This window comes from Lonchura striata, chromosome 5 (assembly GCF_046129695.1).
Source record: "Lonchura striata isolate bLonStr1 chromosome 5, bLonStr1.mat, whole genome shotgun sequence".
Lineage (NCBI taxonomy): Eukaryota > Metazoa > Chordata > Aves > Passeriformes > Estrildidae > Lonchura > Lonchura striata.
In genome coordinates, this window is record NC_134607.1 from 50,844,896 (window position 1) to 50,860,576 (window position 15,681).

Here is a 15,681-nt window from a genome sequence, read left to right on the forward strand (position 1 = left end):
GTTTTACTTTAAGACCAATGAAATTAGTCTGCATGATGCTCTCTATAAAAGAACAATGTATTTAAAATAAAGAGTAGTTAGAGTTCACATCATCTAGCCTTCTGAACCAGAGTTCTTTTGTTCCCGTCCTGCCTCAACAACCACAAGTAAGCATCTTAATTTGAGGCTTTATGTCAAGAGTTGAAACTACTGCATCAAAAATATTTTAAGAACTCTTCTGTGAAGCATCCATATGATGAATTTCCCTAAAGTAATCCCAAATTAAACCCCCATTCATAACAGCAGTGGATTCTAGACAAACAGCGATGTGGTGGCTTTGCGAATAGTGTTGACTCTTTCATAACTACTTCAGTTTTTGTTAAATGTTCTAACAGATGCAGCATCTGTCAAGAGCACTAAATTTAAAATTTATTGTGCTGAATATATGCAGTTGTACCAATATGGTCATTTTTAAGCACAGATTACTTGATTTAATACTACTGACTTCATAAAATTAAGCATGCCCTTAGTTTATTAAAATGATTCAATTTATACTATTTTCTTTCGGTATTAAGTATTTTGTGTCAGTTATTTAACCAAAAAAAAGAAGTAAAAGTATCAAATAAGAAAATGTTAGGTTTCAGGCTAGAATTCATATGAGTTTAATAGCAATTATCAATAATGAATCACTACTCAAAACTTTTAGAAAAGCTGTATAACAAATTTTAAAAAAATAGTTCTGACTATTAGGATCTTAGGAATTCAAGTATTAAGTCAAATTCTTCAAAGATATCCTGAATGTTTGTTCAGGTCTCAGAGCCCTGAAGTTATTAAGCATTTTGACAGCAATTTTAATGGATGTAAGAGAAAACTCTGTCAATTTATGACTCATCTCAAACAATATTAGCACTGTATTTTAAATTTTAAAATATTAGTTGAACAAGAGAAACCACAAAGCTTTAGGAAGAGAAAAGATTAAAGTCCTTGTACTAACAGAATACACATGAACTCATGTTACCCAAGAAGCAGGCACTGCTACATGCTTACAAAATCAGTAAAAGCAAAACAAACACCTCCAAAATGGATGAAAAATAGAAAGATGAGATGGAGGAACTACTATGTTGTAAGTCAAAATCTAGTGATTGAATTGTGTCTGGGAAAACTCACTAGCCAGGCATCTGAGAGATTTCTCAATGCCACCAAAAGCACCAGCTGTCCTAACCCAGAACGTCTTCTTGAGCAATGCGCAGTCTCCAATGGCTTGGAGGATGGTGGGAACAGGAGCGAACAGTGGGCCCTGAGGTATGGAATTAATTACCAACAGAATAAACAAACCAAATTACACAGTGAATAAGTTACCTTCTCAACCATCTGCTGCCATCATCCTTAAACAGCAAATGAATTCAAGAATAAAATTCTTGGCAAAAAAACAGCCTGTAGATGCAACAGATGATTATTGGTAGTACACCTATGTAATTGCTGCAGGACAGAATTTGTCAGGTACTGATTTGTGTCTTGATTTGTTTATGTCTTTTCCTTTTACTTAAAAAGCAATAAAGAAAAAAACCTCTAATTTTACAGGTATTAGGTATCAACTTCTTAAAAAATGTAGCAACAAAATATTCCAGCTGCTCCACCTATTGTAAGATTGACAATACACATGGCTCATGACTGATATTTAAAGCTGGAGGCTTTTAGATATTGGTATAATGAAAACCTGCAGTTATAAGCAATAAATTATTTCAATACTTTTATTTCATCATTATTTTTATATCATTGTAACAGATACAGAAATCTGAACACAGTGAAGTTAAAATTAAAGGGGATTCAAAAGCTGAAAATAAAGTCAGTACCCAATTGAAACTTACTGTTATATACAGGTGTTTCTCGTGGTTTGGTAACTAAAGATCTTCTTGGTTAGCACAGGCTTTGTGTTTTATTTTGGACCCTCTTCCTGCTGGAAGGGTCAAGGTTGTGTTCAGCTCCTGTCCTGTTCTGAATTTTTCCAAAGACTTTTGTATCTACTCTCCTGGTTTCTTTTGATACTCTAAAATATAAAGTTGCTGCAGAAGTCATTCGTCAAAGCACAATTAGAAAAAATGCCTCAAATTTGCTTATTGGCAAGAAAAAGGAAAAAAAATTAGTTGAAGCTGAATATTATTCCAAAACCCCCAGTGAATAAGACCATTATTTTAGATAACTGACTTTACAAAATTTTATATAACTCTCCTACCCAACAATCACTCCTCCCCCTCTTATTTCTGCAATTTGAAAAGGAAAATATCTAATTCATCGCCATGACATTAGATTCATCATTACATTTTCTACTTTTTTACTACATTGCATGGATAATCATAAAGTTATTATTGAATCAGCAACACCTAAATGTAGAGTAAAATTGTTGAAACCACTCAGCTGTACATTCATAACATGATGGTAGAGTTTTGTAAGTTCTAATAAAAATTTAAGAATGATCACAGAATTCTCCAAGTGGACCCCACTGTAGACATAAAAAATGCTTTGTCTAAACTGCAAAGAAACTTCCTGTCTTCCACTGTCCTCTGAAGGATTAAAGGATTTTCAGATCCTTCAGAGCCCATACTGGTGCACATCTTCATTACAAGGCTGTTATTTATAACATTTCCATGACATTAATTTTTACAATTATTTAGATAACATAATAATCTTGGTGTGATGACTATTCCATTGTGAAGAAATATTAGCACCAATTAGATCTGTGATAAATATTAAAATTTATTTTTTAAGTAAGAACAATGAAGGGAAAAGTTTGCATTTCTAGCCTCATTGCCCAAATTTTAGTTTTGGTACAGTGGAGAACTGGATCCAATCGAGCAAGAAAAACAAGATGAAATCAAAAGGCATGATATGACAATACTATAATACTAATGGCTATAGCAAGTTACAAAACAGTTATTGAGCAGTGAAGAATTTAATTCTGATAATCTTTTGAATTCTACAAAAGTCAATTGGTCATGCTGCAATTTCTGTCACTGTAATGAATTACCTCATCACTGCTTCTTACTTTCTAGGTGTTTCTACTTTCTAAAATATTCTTGCAAAGACCTGAGAAAATATGAAGATACATGCTCTAAAAGAAAGAAAATCTTGGGAAAAGTAAATTATTCTAGAGATTTTTTTCCATTTTTAGAAGTATGTATAAATAAGGGACACAGTAACACCATGACTGTAGGCAATATTAATAAATACATAATCATATATTATCACTATTCCTTGGAAATATTTGCTATACTATGTGGGAGAGTGTTGAGCCAACAAAGTGGAACATTTTAGTTAGATTTTTATCAATATGCATCGGAACCATAGTTTCTCCACTGAGACTGAATATTTTAGGACTGTGGGGAAAGGCAAAAGTAAATTGACTTTTTATGGTGACAATAAACTCATATTTAAGAGGGGGAGTTTAGAACAGCATTTTCCCTCCTCACCTTTTCCTCATTGTGACATAACCATTCTGATACTTAATGTAGTGCTTCTCCAAAGTAATTCAACTTCAACAGCATTGCATAAAAATAACTGTAAACTGGAAAATCGTCTGCTGAGAATAACTGGTAACAAGGTGTCATTTGTTTAAAAATATCATTTTCCATATTTCCATTGACAGTATTGTTTTCACTCCTATGAGGTTTTATTGAAATTATGAAAAGGCATTGAAAATATGAAAATAGCTTTCTAGTTTTCATTCTCATTTTTGACCTCATGAACTGGCCTCATCTCATGGCTTGCTTTTTTTTATCAATAGTTAAATTTATTTTACAAATATTGATCAAATGTATATGAGTTAACATAAGCCTGGATTTGCTTGTGATTCGGTGGGAGTAGGCCCTAACAGACAAAGGAGATTTTGACTCTAAAGTACTAAATATATACTCTATATTTTAAGTAGCAGATGTTTTTTCCAGTGTATCAGACAGTGAACTGTCCCTTGATATAAATTTGCTTGCAGTTTGCCAGGTCAGAGCCAAGAATTTTGAATGGAGAGAAATTTATTACAAAGGTAGCTACTGAAGTGAAATTGTATTTGACCAAGTTAGTCATTCTGGTTGCACTTCTGAAATTTAGGTGAATGTTTGTCATTTTGGGATAAATAAAATACTATAAGAAGCAATGACTCAGTTGCTTTGAGAAAAAAATAAAATTGAGATAAAGAGCAGAATTAATATTACAGTGTTAAATAGTGTTTTATACATTAGTTTTAAAAAGTATTTGAGCCTGCTAGTAGCAGGTATTTTATGTCAAATATCCCTTATACCAGATTTTCTCCATCTGATGTTTCTCCAAAGTATCTTGCAAATAAAATACAAGGAAGTTCTAAGATTAAGAAAACCAATCCCCCCTTTTTTTTTCCTGCAAGTGCCAAATTGAATATTAAGTTTATTAAGAATTAATTCTTTGAAAAGGGAATTCTCTGCTTTTGCTGTCTATAGTCTTTCATTTGACCTCATCCCCTGATTTTTACACTATGTGAATTCTTTTTCTCTGGAGGAAACTGAAAAGCAGATAGTGTTCCAGATTGTACTGGGTTTGTGTGGCAAAGTTGGGGTTGGGGCTGGGGGGAGAGCAGGGCTTCTGTGAGAAGCCTCCCCTGTGTCTGATGGAGACCATGCCAGCTGACTCCAAGACAGAACCAACACTGGTCAAGGCCAAGCACATCAGTGATACCAGTAGTGTCTCTGGGATAACATGGGAAGGGAATAAAAATTGCTGGGCAGCAGCTGCTGGAAAGAGGAGTGAGGATATGTAAGAAATGACCCTGCAGACACCAGGGTCAGGGAAGAAGGAGGGGGAGGAGGTGCACCTGGTACCAGGGCAGAGATTCCTCTGCAGCCCGTGGAGGCCATGGAGAGGCAGCCGTGACCCTGCAGCCCACGGAGGTCAATGATGCAGCAGAGGAATCTCTGTCTTCAGGACCAGAGCAAGAGGATGCATCCAAAAAAGGTTGTGGCCCTGTGGGAAAGCCTACACCAGAGCAGGTTCCTACCAGACCCTGCAGACTCATGGAGAGTATAGCCCATGCTGGAGCAGGGTGGCTGGTAGGACTTGTGAACCCGTGGGCGACTTATGCTGGAGCAGTGTGTTCTGAAGGACTGCAGCCCATGGGAAAGACCTGTGCTGGAGCAGCTTGTAAAAACTGTCTCCCAGAGGACGGACTCCATGCTGGAACAGGGAAGGAGTATGAAGAGAAAGCTCTGGCAGATGATGTGTGATGAACTGATATCAACTCCCATTCTCTGTCCCCCTGCACCACTGGAGAGAAGGAGGTAGAGAAATTGAGAATGAAGTTGAGTCTGGGAGAAGGGAGGGATGAGAGGGAGGTATAACTTATTACCCTGCTCAGATTTAATTGGTAATAAATAACATTTATTTTCCTGGCTGGGTCTGTTTTGCATGCAATGATAATAGGTGAGTGATCTCCCCTGTCCTTTATCTTGGCCCAGGAGCTTTTGGTTGTATTTTCTCTTCTATTCCCTGCTTAGGAATTGAGGGATATAACAGCTTTGGTGCACACCTGACATACAGATGGGGTCAATCCACCACATAGATCAAGAGCAGAAGTGGTTGGAAGGACATGTGCCAACCTAAGAGATGTCAAGTGTTCTTTGTGCTAAAATGAGTTAATGAACAAGAAAAATTTCGAATACCATTATGTTACTGTTGTCAGAGAAGACTGTATTTTATAGCCATTCTTTTAGAACATTTTCTTCTCAGAAGCATATAAATTCCATTTTAATAATGACCATATATTTATAAAAAATATAAATCTATATTTAGATATATGCAAAAAGGAAAAAAGAAAATTTTAAATAATGTTCTTTTGGACCCTCTGAGTTATAGTTCTTTCACTTATATAAGTGAAATCTGTAGTGAATGTATTCAATTTTCCTTACCATTGATTATTTAAAGCTTAGTTATGGGCAAAATATTGGTAACACCTGCATTGCTTTTAGGTATTTTAAGAGACAAAAGTTTTCTTATTTCAGTTGAGTCTGTAATGTTATTAATGAGAAAACCTTAAATTGCAAAATACATTGCATGCAAATGTTGGATGAACCTGTGATGCTTCTTACAATTGATATGTTCTGTTAAGAAACTATTGAATTTGAACTTGATAATTCCCCCAGATAAATTGAGAGAAACAATATGACTGAAAAGCATTTAATTTTTTAATAACTCTAAAATAATAAGTGTCAAAGCACTTTTTGTTTCAAATATCAGTGTACTGGTCTTGCTTATGGCTTAACAATTGTTATTTCACTCACATATGCTTGTAAAGAACTAGAAAAATCTATTCTTGTTTATGCCATAATTGCCTTCTAGTTATTGAACAGCTTTACCTCAGTATGTGAACATTAAATAAGCATAAAATCTTTGCTCACAATATATAGAGACTGTTGAAGTAAAAGAGAGCAATTTAGCATTAACTAAAGAAAATCAGCAGATATGCAAGTGTTTCTTTCCATTCTCTTTTATGTTTGCTGATGGCACATGGATTTACTTCCTAAGTTTAATCTTTCAGATGTTATGACTTATGACTTGTATTTTATCTTTGCTGCATTTGTTCCTTTTATTTTGCAAAGATAATTTTATATACCTACACATTTTACAATCCAGGTAATCAAATATATTGTATTTAGAATAGAGAATCCTTTATATTTTATTTTATATAGATTTTATTTTATATTTAGAGTATAATATAAATATATTTAGAATGCAGAAAAGTTAGAATTTGAGCTAATTCACAAAATTGCAAGGAAGACCTGGGAAAAAGAAATATTCAAAGAGAGTACTGAAATTTCCATGTAGACATGTAGCCAGGGACACAATGAGAAAAGACAAACCTTCATTAGGGTAATAACTTTGTTCTATGAGATGAAACCAGAATGAAAAATATATATCCCTTTCAGCAAAATGAACTCACAGCAAAGATTATAACCAAAATAAACTTCATTCCACCCAAAAGACAAATACTATATATGTTTTCAAAGAGTACTTTCTAGAACTCTTATAGAAATGCAATTGTTAAAATTCCATGGAAAATTATGCTTTTACAAACTAACAGTTTACTTAGGAACCATGCATTAAAAAGCTCTCCAGAAGATAACAAATATACTCAAATGAATAGGAGAAAAACTAGACATGGCTATATACTTATTCAGAACGTTAAATCTATTGTCAACAAATATATTTCAACATTATCACTGGAAAAGTATTGTCAGTGAGAAAACAAATACTTTTCAGAGTTCAGTTATATGCTATTTTTAGCAGCCAGTTCATATTCTTATAAGGACTCATCAAGTACTTGCTTGCCAGTAAGTCATGTAACACTTCAGGACTGAATGAACAGCAATATTACAACATACAAGCAACCCTTCATTTCTAAATTCCTGTCTAATTCCTTCCTGAGATCACCTAATTTGCCTTGTTTTCGATCCTCAGAGTACGGGTTGTAGTGATCGTGGCTGGCAGAACCCTGTGCCTGAGGAGTGAGTGATCCAGAGCACAGACAACGTGAGCCATGGCAGGCAGAGCTGTGCTGCACGGACAGTGTGCAGCACTGTGCCATGGGTCAAGCTCAACCAGCTCACCAAAAAAGGACAGCCCGCTGGCATCTTCTCCTCAGCACTAATGATTATAGCTCCTCCTTGCTCTTGCCCTTATATAACAGTGCATCAAGAAGTTCTTTTTGGGACATCTTTTATATTTGTCTGTACAGAGTTGTTTCCTCATAAGAAAATATTTTGAAAGACCAAAATGAGAGAGCATCTACTATGAAGAAGGTCTGCATGGCTTGCTGCCCCTGGGTCAGAGTCCTATTTGATGTTTCATTACTTGGGGCCCCCAGCTCTAAGGGGAAATAAGATTATCCATGCTACTCTCTTCTTCCAGCATTAAATTTAATGAAAAGTCTTTTAAATAAGACTTTAGATGGTATAATGGCTTTTTTTTTACACGGATCACAATGGATCAGCACCTCCTGGGGAAAAACAGGCCCACCTAGACTTTTTTCCTTATAGTTCTTCAAAATGTGAACACCTGTAGGTTGTCTTTTCCTGCAGAATTTTGAAAGACCTAGGTCAGCAGAAGATTTTCTGATCAGAGCTCAGGTGAACAATCTTGGGCTTATTTGGTTTATAATGATGTCCTGGCAAAGCAGAGCTATTCTTATGCCAGCAATAAAGATGATTGTTTTCATGAAAATTTCCAACTAACTGTTTTTTCTATTTAGAAAACCTTTTCAAAGCGAAAGCTGTGCTTGGCATGGGTTATATTAACGAAATAAATAACTGGATAGTTTATCTCACATTCATTACACAAACCCTGTTCCAGGCCTACTTAAAACTGTCATAACCACCTGATATAAAGTGCTTGTACAAATTGATAAACAAACCACAGTGGCCAGGTTTCATCCCACCAAACTCCTGAAATCCCTCTGATACTGCTCATTTAGAATTTTGCCAATTTTGACTCCCTTTTTAATCAGTGGAGAGGGAACTGAGAGAAAAAGACATCTCTTCAGAAGAAAAAACACAGCTTAGGTGGAACAAAACAAAGGAGTTGCATTCACACCAAGGATGTAGTTACAGTTACAGGCAACTTTCCCTAGAGTACCATAAATGCCTATGGAACTGGGTACCTACAGGATTCAAAACTATAGTTGGATTAAGTGTTTCTAGAGTCCATTGGCTAAATTTGTTGCTGTAAAATAGACTGCGTCCTCCAAGTGAGAGAACCAGTGTTAAGAGAACTCTGAAGAAGTGAGGAGGCCAGAGATCTCTTTAATAGAGAACCCAGACCCACATCTCCACCATTCTGGATAGTGCCATAACTACCAGCTGGAAGATGTATGAGGATTGTATATTCAACTATGATTTATAAAGCAGTCACATTACATATTATTTCTGTGTTTCATGTACAAAAGTAGAATGGAAAGGAGGGAGAGAAACATGTGAATGGGTGTGTAGGTGAAATATTTTAATGAAGAAAGGACTGCATTTCAGAATCTGTTCTAAAAATTGGTTATAAAAATTGATAGATTGGAGAGTTTGAAATTCTCTTACAAATATTCTTCTGATAAATGATAGTTCAGGAGTTAGGTAGCACCAAAAGTTTTTTTCAGCAGATTTGGTGATTAATCTAAGTATCAGTTTGTCTATCTGAAGGTAAAACTAGTCCTTCATGTGGAATCAAACTTGCTACTTCAGGATTTTTAAGAGGTTGAGTAATATATGTTTACTTAACAAAGGTGTTGGAAATCATGGAACTGTTGGATGAGTAGGAGATGCTACATAAATGGTTTGAAGTCAAACCAGAAATCCAAGCAAAACATGAAATTGGGCCCATATTTCCTCAAGTCTATTAATCTACATACCTTAACCCATAGTGTGTAGAATAGCTAATATTAAGTATCAAGAGATAGAACCGCAGTTACTATTTGGTGGTTTCCCGCTGAAGTTTTTAGTATGCAGGAACATCATTCTTTTATACAGAGCATACTCTCTGGGGATTTATTTTCCTTCTCCCAGAATGATTTGAAAACTCTTTTCTTCCCAGCTGAATGAACACTGTGCCTCAGCTGTTAGCATCTGCAGGGAACAGGAGATGAATAACCGTGTATGCTGCATGGTGCATTGCCCAACAGTGATTTTAGTCATGTCTTTGCGTTTAATGTTCTCTTTCCATACATGTAACTGATATTTAGACTTTTCAAATTAAATATGTACCAGACTGTAATTTTTTTTCTGTGAAAATTTTAGCAAGGGGAAATTTTTGCTAAAAAATATTTATCCAGGGAATTCTTATCAGAAAAATAAATTATTCTGTTTTTGTTCCCACCAACACATCTTCTCTCCCAGACCATAATCATTAGGAAGCTAGCATTACATATGTGACAACTGTGACTAACTTGTCAATCCCTGAGATGGAATTTGTCTGCATAATGGTGTGGTAATTAGAATTAGATACACATGCAGAAATTGGTGGTGCTCAAGCCATTCATGAACAGGAAAAGGCTAATCATTTTAACTAAAATATTCCTATAGCTGAAGATGTAATTTAATTTTCATGTTGCTATTTAATTACTGTTACAAACAATTAAGGAAATTTGTCTGACGGATACCATGTGTAAGTCTATTATAGTTGATGAAAAGCATTATATGTATAACTGACTTTTCAAAGATATTGAGAACCTGAAATTTCACTAGAGTGGTACATCCTGATTTAATTCAGTTTCAGTCTGTGTAAATAGCTTTACAACTTCTAGATGGATATATGTTGATGCTAAAACCTCTTTTTTTTCCAGAAAAATTTTAGCTTTGTTCAGGGTCTTGTCACATTTGACTTTTGGTATGACTTCAGAAATTTCCAAGGGAAAAACAGGGGTGAATTTTTTGATTAATAAAGTACCCTTATTTCTTTGGAGGTGCAAGGAAGTTTTTGGAAAATGAGTTTGAGATGGCTCAGCAAAAACATGGATTGCATCACTTGTACCCTTTCTCTGGATATGTTGTTACTAATGTGTTGGTTTAGCAGATAGTAGAGCAAGACTTTTTAATACAGATACCTAGAGATGATCCCAGCTCCATAATATATCCAATATTTTGCTGGACTTTCATGCAGTGGCTTATATAATAGGACAAGAATTTTCAGACAATAGCACAATATACTTCATCCATCCAGTTTACCTTATCCTGTCAATTCAGAATTATTTTTGTGGAGAGCACACATGGATTTCAATGTAAGCAATTTTTCAGAGCATTGTGAGACTGCAGAAAGAAAAACTTTTAAGTACATGAAAAGGGAGGAAAATATTTGCCTTGAGAAGTTATTTCTAGAAGGGAAAGTCAGAAAGTCCTGTCTCCAGTCAGAGGCTTTGCCATAATTATTTTTTAAGGAAATATCTAGATATTTCTGATGCCACTAAACCTCAGAATTATTCTCTGTGAACCTCAAAGGATAAGAAGGAAAAGTCCCAGCAGACAAGCAGAATTGCAACTGAGGCTATTGACATTTTGACATACCGTGCTAGTGAGAGACTTAGCACAGCTTCTGAAATAGCTGATTTCTGAAATATATGCACATCTGAGGGTTGCAGTGCATTCTGACTTATTTTTTATGACACCCTGGATGTATATAACAAATTATTCATACAAAGGCAGCATTCTATTTTTTTTTACCCTTTTTGTTTTAAAAGTGCTTTCCTTACTTGCTGTGCATCATGGGTGATCTAGGCTTATCTGTTAGGTCACTATAGCATTTCTGTCAGTAGCCAAAGATGATTAAATTAAAATTGTTTTGGACTTTGGTCTTTACAAGCTTGCTCTTTATCTATGTCTGCTAGAAATTGCTTTTAACTGTTCTGCTGAGCCATTCTTCCTATCAAGCAAATACCTGAAAGGGTTTACTTAAAATAGTCAATAAAAGCAATTGACCTTTTTGCCTGTCTTTAAATGTAATACTTGCCTCTTTTTTTGAAAAGAAATAGCTTTGATTACTTAACTTTTTTGAATTCTATTTGCTATTGGGGAGACTTAAGTTGTTTATTTTCTCTCACTGTCTGTTAATTATCTGTGGATAAACAAAGGAAAATGAATTTCTTGTCTTTATAGAGAAGTGATCTCAAGCAAGGTTGTCTACACAATTTTAGCTACCAACTCTATATTCTATAAATGAATAAATAAATAAGTATGATGAATAGACATTAACAGATACACTAAATATCTGTATGGCATGCCAACTATTGAAGTATTTAACTCACTGGATTAGAACTTGAAAATCAGACCATTTTGAACTTGAATACCCTAGGCACTGAAAAAAAGTTAGTGTCATATCATTTCCAAAGGAAGAAGCGCTACAGTGGGGAGACTTTCTCATTGAGATAAATTGAATTTTTCAGATACTTTTTTTTATTCATACCTACTTCTAGTAAAAAAAAAAAAAAGCTATATTTAATTTTAATAGGGAAATTACCCTATAGGGCAAAAAACCATATAAAGCATCCTAATTCCCTTGTGGCACCCCAGCCACTAGTGAGTGACTACTGCATGCATTCTTATATTTTTCTATTGGATAGTCAATCATCCAGCAGCTTGATACAGATCTCTAGGACCACTCAGATATCATAAAATTACTGACATTCAGAAATTAACTTAAATTGAACCTTAGTTAATGTATAAATAAATAACTTGACCAGATCAGAAAACAGAGTGAGTATGATAGCTTAATTCCAGTGATCTGATATCATACACTCAAGTCCAAGTCCTTATCATCTTCAAAAACAGTTCAGATACTTCAGATCTACCCATGGAAGAGTGGGCAGGGCATCCTATTGAAGAGAAGAAACTAGAATCTTTTTCTTTGTGTATTCTTTGTGATTCTACTGACCCACCAAGGGAACGGGGGATTGACAAGCATGGGGTCATTAGACCCTGATTCAGCTTCTTTCTGAAATTAAGTTTCTAAAGAAGCTTGAACAGCCCTTACACTGGAATGACAGGTAGGAAAGGTTTGGCCTCTCCCTCATTGCTGAGTACCTTGTCCCTGGGTCTTTTCTGGTACAGTACTAAGCACCTGCTCACAGCTTGCCTCTGAGAAAGCGTCTTGTTCCATTAAAGGCACTTTTGCAGAGCAGAATGTGCTGGAAGAACACTTGAGCTGCAACATAAAAGCTACAGATGGCTATTTCAGACATTTGGAACTAACTCTTAAACCGTACGCAGTTCCACCAGTAGGTAGGAAATAATTTATATTTGCAAGGTAGCTTTTTCTTCAGATTTGGGAATGGTATATTAACATAACTATTTTCCTAACTGTCAACTCTTTAGAATTTCAATTAGAAGCATAATTAGAACAGAAAATGGTTCTATTTTCCTTACAATTAACTATGATGAGAGGTAAAAAAAAATGTGTGAACAAGCTAGCCATAGACTGCAGATTTCTACAAGAGTTACTTCAAAACCTCCAAGTCTGGTATATATTAATGCATAGATTGTAAACTACTGAATTAGATTTAGAATAAATAAATATTGAATTCCTTATATTTGTAAGTATGTAAAAATCCCTGAATTAACATCTTAAATTGCTAAATGTGTAGGAAATATTTGGTAGAAATAATGCTGTAGAAAATTGTTCAGATCTGATAACTCTGAAATAATGATAAATAGAAATTGATAGTCAAAAGTAACCAGTAGAGAGAAGAAGGTTTATTTCAGGCAAGAGAAATCTCTGCAGCTGAAATCACTCTACAGTTGAGAACCTACATAAAGCAAAATGTAAATTTCATTGATATTATTTAGCTTCTTAATAAAATTTCAATTAAGATGCAATACTTGCGTAACTCAAACTAACCAAATTTTAGGCATCCTGAAGTTATTATGGTACCTTACCAAAAGAAGCAATATATCTCAAACTAGAAAGTACTTTTAAGCTATATATTTGCTACTCTTTTCCACTTAAATTATTTGGTTTATAGTATTATTACCCCAGACAAGAGTTGTAAAGATGCTGCATTGAAGATTACAGTAACTAGTCAGATAACTGAGTTTTGCCATTGGACAAAAAATTTGTAAAATTATATCAGTAGATTCTGAAAGCTATAAAGCAGTGTCCATGTGAGTACCCACTAATCTGCATGTTATCTACACATATTTTAGTTCTTCAACACTGTACAGATGTCAAATAATCACAGAATCTAAGAATCATGTAGGTGGAAAAAATCTCCAGGACCATTGATTACAACCTTTGATTACAACCTTGGACCAAACGCCACTATAACAATTGGGCCATAGCAAAATGTGTCATGTCCTGCTGTTTCTTGAACCCTCCAGGGATGGTGATTCCACAACCTCCCTGCACATTCCATTCCAATATTTAACAGTTCTTTACAAGAAAAATTTCTTCTGATATCCAATATTAATTTCTCCTGGTGCAGTTTGACACCATTTCCTCTTGTCCTTTACTTGTTGCTACAACCCCTTTTCAGGTACTTGTAGAGTACCTGATATTGTCACCCTTTCTCCAGGATAAATAAGCCCATCTCACTCAGCTGCTCCTTATAGGAATTTTTATTCAGGCTTTTCACCAGCTCTACTGCCCTTCTCTGGACATTCCAGCACTTCAAAGTCATACTGTAATGATGGGCCCAGAACAGGACTCAATGGACACAGGACTCAAGTTGTGGCCTGCCTTGTGCTCAGCACAGGGAATAAAATGGTCCAGCTAGTCCAGCTGGTCACAATATTTCTGATACAGGTCAGGATGCCATTGGCCTTCTTGACCACCTGGGCACAGGCTGGCTCATGCTTATCTGGCTGTTAACCAGCACCTTCAGGTCCTTTTCTGCTAAGCCACTTTCCAGCCACTCTTCCCCCAGCCGGTAGCGCTGCAGGAGGTTGTTAAGACCAATGTGTCAGACTCAACTTTTGGCCTTTTTGAACTTCATACAATTGATCCAGCCTGTCCAGATCCATCTTCAGAGCCTTCCTACCCTCCAGCAGGTCAACACTCCCAGCCAACTAAATGTCATCTGCAAACTTCCTGAGGGTGCAATAGATCCTCTCTTCTAGATCATCAATACAGATATTAAACAGGACTGAACCCATTACTGAAGCCCTGGGGAACACCACTAGTGACTGGCCACCAGCTGGATGTGTCACCATTCACCATCAATCTCTAGGTCCTGCCCATCCAGCTGGTTTTAACACAATGAAGAGTACACCTGTCTGAGATGTGGACTGCCAGCCTTTCTTGGAAAATGGAATATGAGTTGTTTCAAAACATGATTTATAAAGCAATTTTAACCAGGACACTGCTGCAATTTTGTGTGACCTTATAATTGTTCCTTTTTGTGGTCTTTTGAGTGGGATAAGATTCTTTAAGTAAATGCAGTGTGGTAGCTGTTGAAATGCTGCATTTTAGCATGTCATTTAATATTTGTTTGTAAAAATATACCCCAATCTTGAATCTTAAGGGATCTCATTAAGGGATATCATTACTTGAAGGCTACAGAGAAAGAAAAAGAAAAGCTTTACAATTGTGTGCAAATGTGAAAAATTCAGTTTACCTCAAAGAGGAAGACTCAGTACTGTAAAGGTGTCTTCTTTTTACATGATAGGACACTAACTTCTTGTCAGCAACTAAGATATGTCTGCTGAACATGTATCAGAGATTTCTCAGAGGACCTTCATAGGCATGTAAAGATATGTCCACATCTCACTCCTAACACTAAAGATAGTATGTGCTTGCTTTCAGGATCACCACCAAAAATTAGAATGAGAAATAATGAAACATTTCTCAGGTACTTAACTTTTTAAACATCATACTAACACTCTTATTTCCTCTCTCTTTTTTATTTTAAATTTTATTTCTTAGAAGTAAATAACTGCTGCTGCTGAAAATTCTTGCAAAAATGCAAGTACAGATAAATTTAGAAAATCTTTAGAAAAATAAAAATGGAGCCTTAAAATAGAAAATATATGGCAACTTATTCTTTTAGTGGCTTTTCCCAGTATCATCTACAGTAATGTAAAGGCAAAGTGTGGGCAGTTTGACAAGCTTTCCTCTTACCCTCATTTTATTTTTTGATTCTATAAAATCCCTTACCATAAAGTAGACAAACACTACTACTTGTTAGGCTCAAAATTTCCTTTGAATCTGGAGACTGGCAAA

General features: G+C 35.4%; 1 long non-coding RNA gene across 1 annotated transcript in view; it reads left to right on the forward strand.

Annotated features, from left to right (window-relative positions):
- Positions 1-5,164: 5,164 nt before the first annotated feature.
- LOC144246275 (uncharacterized) overlaps positions 5,165-15,681 on the forward strand; it is a 167,625-nt gene continuing 157,108 nt past the window's right edge. Inside the window, exon 1 of the long non-coding RNA XR_013339952.1 lies at positions 5,165-5,279. This is a non-coding gene — a long non-coding RNA (uncharacterized LOC144246275). The remainder of the gene's footprint in view (positions 5,280-15,681) is intronic.